Here is a 12,004-nt window from a genome sequence, read left to right on the forward strand (position 1 = left end):
CTGATGTCCGTCCAGCAGATTCAGACATCGTGAGAGCTTGGCACTGCACTTTACCCAACGGCAACCATGTCACAGTGGAAACACAAGTTTTCCATTGTTTTAAAACACTGTTATCGCCTGCTAACCTTTCCACTGTTGACCTCAGACATCTACCGAAGAAAATCATCCTAACCAATGCTCTAAACGTACAGCGTTTCCCTAATATGGGTCGGAATTTTACCATGAGACAACCTTTAATTATAGCAAATGTAATCGCAAAATAAGTCATTCTCTTTCACATTTCTCCTTTTATAAGTAAACTTTTGTGGTCGTGGTTAAGTTCATAATGGCTAAGTAGCACCTTTATAAAATGTTGGAATTGGAAAGGTTGGAATTCTGGCTTAAATGCTTTGTAGCTGCATTGTAAATTAAGTGAAAGTCGTAAGCAGACAACTGCAACAGGTCTGGACAATTACCTTAGATTGTGGGCTACACCCTCTAATATCCTTGTTGTATAGGGCTAAGGCATGAACGATAGAGGCAGTAGCATGAATAACCAGATCAAAATCTGTTTATTTACTGTAATTATAACAAAAGTTGTTTCCTACCGTTATTATGTCACCAGAAGAAGTAGTATCTTCCTCTGTGTTTTTTCGACTGGCCCGGGTCTGTGGAGAGACAAGGGTGCCAGTGGAATAGTGGCTAGCAGTCTCACTCATCTTCGGCCTCTCCTGGGTCTCCACATACCCTCGAGGTGGGAGAACTTAGGTGGTTCTATACCTGCCCCAACCATGACTCACCTGTCAGCGGAGGACTCTGACAGGGAACACAGGCTGCCCTGACCAGCGGCTTTCCCACAGCCACACTCAGTGGAGCGCCGGCCCTTCGCTCTCAGTGTAAGAGTGGAATGTGTGGCTGTTAGCAAAGATGAAAGAGGGAAGACGTAGGATGGTTGGTAGCTGGAGACCATGTATTTTTTTTAATTTGGGTTGCGGAAGGGTGTATGCATAGATTGGTGGAAGTGTAAGGTAGGAGGCAAGGTATGTTTTATATTTGGGCAGGGTGGCAGGAGAAGATCTGAATAGAGGGTGGTGTAGCTGGATGTTACGACCCCTGGTTACATTATCATTTTTGTGACAGGAGGAAGGATGGCAAATGCATTGGGTGGTGGGTGGCTGGAGGACAGGTATCTTTTCTGGGGGAGGGGAGGCCATGTTATGTATGGCTCCCCCATTACTCCTCTGCTCATGTGTAGTTGTTGAAAGCAGGGGCAGATGGTGTGGGCCCTCTGTGATAGAAAATTGTTAATGGGTAAGAAAGTGAATAATGGGGATGTTTATGATTTCATGGTTCTGAGTGACAGTATAGACATCTTGAGCTTCACTCTCATTGTCTATTTGATGTCACTTACAACCTCTTGGTAAAACAAAAGTCCTCATTATTCACTGGTACCAATCGATAATTCTCTCTGTTCTGCAAAGGTCTCACGGAGAGCCAGTAGTCTGAGAACTGTGTTCTCAATCCGGTTATTCATTGCTTATGCAAACCTTATTAGGCATATGACATTTTAATAGCCGTGCTCTCTGAGAACCTGCCAGCAGGGTGCATGTGTTGCTCTCTGATCTATGGAGAGCAAAGAGCACAGCTTGAGCGGAGTTAAAAGGAGGAAAGGCAAGAGGGTGGTGAAGGTGGGTGGTAGGATGGCAATTGTTTTTGTTTACATTTTGCAGGGGAGGGAAAGGTAAATGATACAGATTTTCAGTTTCTGACACAAGGAGGGTTCTGCATGGTGAGCATTGGAGTACATAACTGCACCTCTTAGCAATGGAGGAGAGTTTTCATAATGTATTCAGCTATACATTGGCAAATAATATAGTGCTTGTTACTTTATTTTACCCTGAAAGATGAAACAGAAAATGATGTTGTTTCAGAGCTGAGTGGGCACTTGTTAAGTCTGTTAAAATGAATCTGGGATTGCAGTTACCAAGTATCCGGCACACCAAAGTTGCTGCTCAACCCATTTTTGGATGTTCAAAGTAAGCTTTTGATTTGTGATGCTGGCACAAATTGTACAAAGTGCTTTTATTTTGCAGGCCACTTCATATTTCTTAGCAAAGAAAGCTGTACAGCATGTTACATGCTCAATTGTGGGAACAGAGTGATGTGGGCCAGAATTGCATTGGTTATTAAAAAAACACACACGGTTTCTTCAAGGCAAACATTTCTGAAATTGATTGCCTTGTTGAGCAGTTCTGGAGGCGTGATTGAGCAGGGTTGCCTGAAAAAGTATGCTTCTGTTAATGTGAACTCCTAGGGATCTTTATTTTTCAAATTTGTTACCTCCGAGTTCAATGCACTTTCAGTAAATGGAAATAGCCATTTCAAAGGCTTTTGGAGGCGGTTATATTTGTTATTTGTTTGAGGAAACGCACAGGAGATGAACACATATATATATATATATATATATATATATATATATATATATATATATATATATATATATATATATATATATATATATATATATATATATATATATATATATATATATATATATATACATATATATACATATATATATATATATATATATATATATATATATATAAATATATATATATATATATATATATATATATATATATATATATATATATATATATATATATATATATATATATATTCACTGAAAGGTATAGTTAGCTGGAAATTTTACTGACATAAAACCATTGAAATTCCCACGTTATAGTTAGTTGGACTCACTATAACTTGCGCGCCTGCAATGCACTGCTGATGACGTCACATATTACATCACTCATGACATGGTCAGTGACATCACTCATGACATCACTGATGACTCCATCCAGTGAATGTGTGTCTTTGTGTAAAATAAATTTGTTTTATATATGTATTTGTAAAGGTCGATGGAAGAATAAATGTTTAAATAAGTGTCTAAATGGATTTTTTTTTTTAAATTGATTGGCTAACTGGCTTATTAAGTGTATCTTAGTGAATACATATATTAGCGAGTAATGTTTAAATATTTAAATATATGTATCAGTGTTTCACTTTGTGTATAAGTGGCTGCATGGGTTGGTGAGTAGCTACTTGTGTGTGTGTATGGGTTATTAGATGTATTTTTTTTAGTATCAGTATGAGTGTCGGTATGGTTTGGTGGGGGTATTACTTAGCACATAGATGCATTAATGACTGACTCACTGTTTGTATGTGTTTTGAAGACAGCATATGTGCAGGACTGTATGGGTGGATGAGTGTGTATATGTGTGTGTTAGTGAGTGAATGGCTGTCTCACTAGTGTCTTTAGCAGTATCTACATATGTTTTAATCTAGTATATGTGAGTATTGATGTATATAAGTGAGTATATGTGAGAGTGAGAGATTGTAAGAGTTCCTGTTTAAATAAGTATGTGTTTCTATAAGTGATTGTTTAAGAGAGTAAGTATGTGTAAGTTTCCTTAGAAGTAAGGTGGTAGTGTGTGTATAGCTGTATATGCAAATAAATGGATGTTCAATAGTTTATTTGCATGTGTGAGTAACTTTTGGATGACTGTTGGTGTGTAACAGGATGTATAGGTGTATCACTACATATGATGAGTGCGTATATGTTTGAGTGACTATATAGAACTGTTGGTGAATGAGTGGATGTGTATATAGATGGTGGAATTACTGAATTGGTTGTTGTAACTGGTATGGGTATCTCCATTTTTTTGAAAATGTTAGTTTCTATTTTTCAATATGTGTTTCAAGGGTTACATTACACTGAAAGGAGGTCTGTCACTCTGTCACAAGGATGGTGTCATCAGAGATGTCATGAGTGATGTCACTGACCATTTCATGAGTGATGTAATATGTAACGTCATCAGCAGTGCATTGCAGGCGCGCAAGTTATAGTGAGTCCAACTAACTATAACCTGGGAATTTCAATGGTTTTATGTCAGTAAAATTTCCAGCTAACTATAACTGGTGTCAAACCTATGGTTTTTTCAGTGAAGTTAATAGGTTTTTTAAATGCTAATTCCTAACTATAACTGGTGTGAAACCTATGGTTTTTTCAGTGAATTTCATAGGTTTTTTAAATGCTAATTCCTAACTATATATAGGGCCTCAGACCTATTTTTTTTTCAGTTAATTTTCAAAGGTTTTTTAATAGCAAATTTCTATAGCTATGAAATATAATATTTTTTATAATGAATCCTATATTGTATATTTATGTAATACTATTTTTCTAATGTATATTATTCATGTTTTTTAATTTTTTTAATTTTGTTGCCCTGGTGCGCTCCCGGTGCGCATACCGGTGAGCGCACCGTAAAGCGCAGTCTTCCGACGCGCCCTGGTGCGCGTACCGGTGAGCGTCCCGATTGCGCTATTGCTGCGAACGAAAACAGAATTGTGACGTATCGCGTAGCCGCATCCGCGTGATACGCACAGCGTAAGCACACCCGGAAGCGCCCGAGCGCATACGATCGCGCTACGTAAGCGCCCCGGGGCGCGTAGCGTAAGCGCGTCGGGTCATGTGACCTAAAAATAACACTTTTTATTGGTTCAGGACAGTTTTGTTTTCCAAATGATGAAAGCCCTGGTCATGTGACCTGAAAATAACACTTTTCAATGGTTCAGGACAGTTTTGTTTTCCAAATGATGAAAGCCCCCACCTTTTTTCCTCATTCTCACTTTGTACTTTGAGTGAGGAAGACCTTTTTGCAGACCTATTTGTACTGAGAAATAGCTGCAGTAGCAGCAGCAGCAGGAGCATCTCCACCACCACCACCACCACCACAAGGACCACCACAACACCACAGTGGTGGAGATGAAGAAGAGGAGGAGGAGGAGGATGAGGAGGGGAGGCGCTACCTGCCTGAAGATACTACCCCCTACAAGCCAAAGGAGCAGATTGTCTGGGAGTTTTTTTTAAATCCCAAGGGGCCTCAAGAAAGTTAAATTCGCCAAAGGTTACTTGTATGATCTGTGGCACTATACTTTCCAGGGGGAATCCTGCCCAAAAATATTCTTTTGGCAACAACACCATGATTCGCCACATGCAACGCCGGCACCCTAACAACTATGCTGCGGCAGAGGTCCGAGAACTGACCAGAAACCCTCCCAATCTTCTCCCAGCACCTCCCAAAGTACCCAACCCACTCCATCGGGACCAGAGACAAGTGAGATGGTCCCAAACATCCAAACCCAGTTTGGAGATTACAAAATAGTTTGCAAATTTTGTGGAAGGACAATTTGCTATGGTGAGCAAAGCATTAAACTCATCAACCGTGCTGGTGACAACCACAAGTGCCCAAACAAACCTTAATTTTTTCCTGATTTTTTTTGCTCCAGTCGAGCCTTTTACAATTCCCTGTTTTTTGTTTGTCCCCATAAAAATAACAAAAAAAATATAAAATTGTTCATAAAAGCCAAAAAAAGTAAAAAATGTTCCAAAAAACAATAAAAAAATATAAAACAACAAAAAAAATTAAAAAAAAGTTCTTTTTAGAACTACCTCCAATTTATAAAAAAATGCTACATTTTAAAAAAAATCTGTCATTCTTTTTCCCCCATGGTACGCTCCCCGGTACGCTACCCGGTGCGCGTACCGGGCGCTCCCCTGCGCAAATCGGGCCCTTTTATGGCCCCCACATCAAACCTAGGGGGTCAGGGGGGGTCTACCCTGCCCCCTTTTGGTCATTTCCCCCTTTGTTTTTGCCAACTCTTGTGTCTCGATCCTACCGAGACACAAGATGGCGGCCGCTCTGGACTGTTTGGAATGTTGACAGACACCCGAGAGCCAATCATCTTTCCGCTTGCGAACTCGCGTAGAGCGCTGGTACGCGCCCCGGTGCGCGTACCGGGGCGCGCTTATAGATATATATATTTTTTGGAACCTAAATTACTCAAAATCCACTGGAGCACATATCTTGAGACATAGCAAAGGCACATCGGGCTACCAGTCCCTACAATTTTGCCAAGTTTGGTGGAAATCCATTCAGCTGTTCGTGAGTCCAACCGACCTATGGAAATTAACATGGGGAAAACACGTTTTGGGACCCTCCTTTTATCTCGGTTCCCGCTTGACGAATCCCCCCCAAAACTTTCAGGGAAGGAGCGGAGCGCAGCGCAGCGAGGCAAATTTAAGGAAAATTACAGGCAGATTCCTCAACCGGCGCCAAGGTTAATCCCAATAGAATGTTGCGGAATTCCTATGGAAAACAATCCTAACTATAACTACCTACTGGCCACAAACTTACCTGGGAGAACTGGCAGCTGCTGATATAGGGGACCCGGGACAGACACCGTGAGTTTCTCTGATCTACGAACTCCCGACCCTCCTGAAACGGACACTAACCTATTGTTTCTCCAACTCCCCCACGCCACCTACCTTGCATTGCCAAAGACAGTGCATGCTGGGACATGGAGTCCGGCACATTCAACACGGACTGCCATTGGTGTGCTGAATGCATTAGGTGGAGGGAACACATGTGCCTGCCAGTATTTTACACAGGAGGTGGTCATTAAGGAGAGACTCATTACAACGTGAGGCGCTGAAGAAGGCAGCAATGCCGAAATGCATTTGCCGTCGCTGGGACCATTGAAATAAACGGCAAGCCTGTCCCTGAACCCCCTTGTGGCCTCTGATTCTTTCGTGGAAGAATGTCTTGTGATATTTTCGGCGCTAACCAGAGGCGCTGTACAGAAGGCCCAGCAGCACCAGGTGACTTGGACTTTTACTGGTAACCCGCTGTTCGCAGTTTGCTAGGTCGAGGGATCAACAGTTCCAGAGTCCGCCAGAGTTCTCAGACGCGAGGGGAGCAGACGGAGATATTTCATCTCGAGCGGGCGTGAAGTCTCACATGTGACTGCCCCTGCTCTTCAAACTTACCTGGGAGAACTGGCAGCTGCTGATATAGGGGACCCGGGACAGACACCGTGAGTTTCTCGGATCTACGAACTCCCGACCCTCCTGAAACGGACACTAACCTATTGTTTCTCCAACTCCCCCACGCCACCTACCTTGCATTGCCAAAGACAGTGCATGCTGGGACATGGAGTCCGGCACATTCAACACGGACTGCCATTGGTGTGCTGAATGCATTAGGGGGAGGGAACACATGTGCCTGCCAGTATTTTACACAGGAGGTGGTCATTAAGGAGAGACTCATTACAGCGTGAGGCGCTGAAGAAGGCAGCAATGCCGAAATGCATTTGCCGTCGCTGGGACCATTGAAATAAACGGCAAGCCTGTCCCTGAACCCCCTTGTGGCCTCTGATTCTTTCGTGGAAGAATGTCTTGTGATATTTTCGGCGCTAACCAGAGGCGCTGTACAGAAGGCTCAGCAGCACCAGGTGACTTGGACTTTTACTGGTAACCCGCTGTTCGCAGTTTGCTAGGTCGAGGGATCGACAGTTCCAGAGTCCGCCAGAGTTCTCAGACGCGAGGGGAGCAGACGGAGATATTTCATCTCGAGCGGGCGTGAAGTCTCACATGTGACTGCCCCTGCTCTTCAAACTTACCTGGGAGAACTGGCAGCTGCTGATATAGGGGACCCGGGACAGACACCGTGAGTTTCTCTGATCTACGAACTCCCGACCCTCCTGAAACGGACCCTAACCTATTGTTTCTCCAACTCCCCCACGCCACCTACCTTGCATTGCCAAAGACAGTGCATGCTGGGACATGGAGTCTGGCACATTCAACATGGACTGCCATTGGTGTGCTGAATGCATTAGGGGGAGGGAACACATGTGCCTGCCAGTATTTTACACAGGAGGTGGTCATTAAGGAGAGACTCATTACAGCGTGAGGCGCTGAAGAAGGCAGCAATGCCGAAATGCATTTGCCGTCGCTGGGACCATTGAAATAAACGGCAAGCCTGTCCCTGAACCCCCTTGTGGCCTCTGATTCTTTTGTGGAAGAATGTCTTGAAATATATATATATATATATATATATATATATATATATATATATATATATATATATATATATATATATATATATTACCTACTGGCGGTCGCCAGTAGGTATATATAGTTAGGATTTTTTCTCTATGGGATTTTTGAAAATTCTATGTCTAATAACTTTGGCGTTTGTGGACGGAATTGGCTGACATTTTCAGGAAAATGGAACATTGTGTTTCTGAGCAGCCCCTGACAATTTGGGGGGGTTTCATCAAGGGGGGGCCGAGAAAAAAGGGGGGTCCCAAAACGCGTTTTTCCCATGTTAATTTCCATAGGGCGGTTGGCCTCACTTTTAGCTCGAACGGCTGAATGGATTTGCACGAAACTTGGCAAAATTGTAGGGACTGTTAGCCTGATGTGCTTCTGCTAAGTCTCAATATATGTGCTCCAGTGGATTTTGAGTAATTTAGGTTCAAAAAAAGATATATATCTGGGCGGAGCCTAACCACACATCTGATCTGATTGGCTGTCAGCACTTCATCCAAGAAGTGTTGGCAGCCATCTTGGGACCAATATACATGATAGCACCTCATTAAAAAGCATTGTAGTTAATAGAGGGTTTTAGGACTTTAGTTACATTATAAATCATTTGTTGATGGTACCATACTCGTTTTAGGAATTGTGGTGGGTTTTAAGGTGATTTTACCATGTGAAAAAACCTTCTGCTGTGATATCATGAATATTGTTTGAAAGAAAACTAATATCTCATGATTTTCCCACAGTGGTTTGGAAGGGGATCTATAAGCTAAACTGAAAGCATATTTTCTGTAAATTCACATTATCTTTCTCAGTCATGTGAAAATGAAGTCTGACATTCTCAGTAAAACATGTACATCCAACAAGGACAGAGACTGTCAGTTGATTCCTTTGTGTTCTACTGCAGCCTCCTAGAGTGTTCTAAAGAACAACTAGAGCGCTAACAGTCCTACTTATTACAAAGGTATGGCACACCTGAAGCCATCTTGATTGGAATAAAGTGGTAACTCCTAAAACATTTAATTTAAAAAGAAACAACATGAGGGGGCCATAGAAAGTATGATTAGTGCTGCAGAATGAAAAATTAGGGCACATTTTGAGTGACTTCTCAAATCCTTTTCTATTTCATTAAAACATTCTGACATGCAGTCTCCCAAAATGGCCACCAGAGACAAAAGAGCCCAAATGTAGCCCAAATATCACCCAGATGTAGCCCAAGTATAGCCCAATGACAGAATGTCCCAGAGTGTTCTAAAGAACAACTAGAGCGCTAACAGTCCTACTTATTACAAAGGTATGGCACACCTGAAGCCATCTTGATTGGAATAAAGTGGTAACTCTTAAAACATTTAATTTAAAAAGAAACAACATGAGGGGGTATATTTTGCCATAGAAAGTATGATTAGTGCTGGAGAATGAAAAATTAGGGCACATTTTGAGTGACTTCTCAAATCCTTTTCTATTTTATTAAAACATTCTGACATGCAGTCTCCCAAAATGGCCACCAGAGACAAAAGAGCCCAAATGTAGCCCAAATATCACCCAGATGTAGCCCAAGTATAGCCCAATGACAGAATGTCCCAGAGTGTTCTAAAGAACAACTAGAGCGCTAACAGTCCTACTTATTACAAAGGTATAGCACACCTGGAGCCATCGTGATGGGAATAAAGTGGTAACTCTTAAAACATTTAATTTAAAAGGAACAAAATGAGGGGGTATATTATGCAATAGAAGGTATTATTAGTGCTGCAGAAAGAAAAATTAGGGCACATTTTGAGTGACTTTTCAAATACTCTTCTATTTCATTAAAAAATTCTGACATGCAGTCTCCCAAAATGGCCACCAGAGACAAAAGAGCCCAAATGTAGCCCAAATATCACCCAGATGTAGCCCAAGTATAGCCCAATGACAGAATGTCCCAGAGTGTTCTAAAGAACAACTAGAGCGCTAACAGTCCTACTTATTACAAAGGTATGGCACACCTGAAGCCATCTTGATTGGAATAAAGTGGTAACTCTTAAAACATTTAATTTAAAAAGGAACAACATGAGGGGGTATATTTTGCCATATGAATTATGATTAGTGCTGCAGAAAGAAAAATTAGGGCACATTTTGAGTGACTACTCAAACCCTCTTCAATTTCATTAAAAAATGCTGACATACAGTCTCCCAAGATGACCACCAGAGACAAAAGAGCCTAAATGTAGCCCAAATATCACCCAGATGTACGCCAAGTATAGCCCAATGACAGAATGTCCCAGAGTGTTCTAAAGAACAACTAGAGCGCTAACAGTCTTACTTATGACAAAAGTATGGCACACCAGAAGTCATCTTGATTGGAATGAAGTGGTAAGTCTGAAAACACTCAATTTAAAAAGGAACAACATGAGGGGGTTAATTTTGCCATAGAAAGTATGATTAGTGCTTCAGAAAGAAAAATTAGGGATCATTTTGAGTGACTTCTCAAATCCTCTTCTATTTCATTAAAAAATTCTGACATGCAGACTGAAACATGCACTTTGAATACCAGCAGCAGACGTCCCTGGTGAGCAGTAGCTTTACTACAGTGATCTAATGTGCAACTAGAGTGCTAACATTCAGAATTTATGGCAAATGTGTGACACATCTGAATGCCTTCTTGATGGAACCAAAGTAAACAAGCATTGAAAATGCAATAGATCTCGCCCTCGTTTAAGTTAAAGCCATTCTGTTTGTAATGAGGTGGCTTTTTAGCTTTGCTTTTATTAGTGTTTTTTCAACTTTCATGTAAATAACATGCATCTGTATGCATATAAGTATATGTATGCATGCATTTATGTTTGTATTTATATAGATATACAGATGATATATGTTTATATATGTATGTATATATATACATATTCACTGAAAAAACCATAGGCTATAGACCATATATAGTTAGGAATTAGCATTTACAAAACCTTGAAAATTCACTGAAAAAACCATAGGTTATAGACCATATATAGTTAGGAATTAGCATTTACAAAACCTTGAAAATTCACTGAAAAAACCATAGGTTATAGACCATATATAGTTAGGAATTCGCATTTACAAAACCTTATTTTACTCACACAAAACCATTGAAATTCCATATATAGTTAGTTGCACTAACTATATATCGCGCACCCGCAATCCACTGCTGATGATGTCACATATTACATCATTCATGACATGGTCAGTGACATCACTGATGACATCACTGATGACATCTCAATTGACATCACTGATGACATCACTGATGACAACATCCAGTGACTGTATATTTCTGTAAAGTTAAAATATGTCTTACATATTGAAGAATGAGTGGATGTATAAGTGTCTGGATGAAGGATTTAGTAGGTGCATGACTGACTGTATGAGTGAGTGATTAAATGTGTCTCACTGAGTGCATGGGTTAGTGACTAAACTGTCTTAATTTGTGCATCATTATGTCTGTTGTTCTGTAAACTGTTGCATGTGTTGATAAGTAGCTATATGAGTAACTATACGGGTTATTGATGGGTTGCCCAAGTATTTGTATGGGAGACTGAGTGTGTGTGTGGGTGGCTGGGAGGTGTATGACTCTGTGCATAGATGTGTGAGCAGTTGATTCACTAGATGTATGGTTTCAAAAGTGCATGTGGAAACAGCTGTATGGGCGGTTGACTGTGTGCATGAGTGTATTGGTGAGTGAATGGATATCTCATTGCTACATGTCAAAGTAAGTACATATGTAAAACACAGTACATGTGAGAGTTGACATATATAAATAACTGTGCATAAGAGCCAGTGAATGTGTGAGTGGCTGTATGGATCATTGTGAACTTGTATCAGAGATTGTATAAGAGAGTAAATATGTGTTAGTATATGTTTGAATAAGTAAAGTTTGTATAACTGTATAGTTGAGGAAATGGAGGTGTGATTGATTCTTTGCATGACTGACTAGGTGTGTGAGTAACTCCATGGATGAGTGACAGTCTGTGAGTGTCTGTTTACACTGATTGTATCTAAGGTTATATTAGAGTCTGAAGAGGTTCATCGTATTATCACATGAATGATATCATCAGTGATGTGATCAGT

This window comes from Lissotriton vulgaris, chromosome 1_1 (assembly GCF_964263255.1).
Source record: "Lissotriton vulgaris chromosome 1_1, aLisVul1.2, whole genome shotgun sequence".
NCBI lineage: Eukaryota > Metazoa > Chordata > Amphibia > Caudata > Salamandridae > Lissotriton > Lissotriton vulgaris.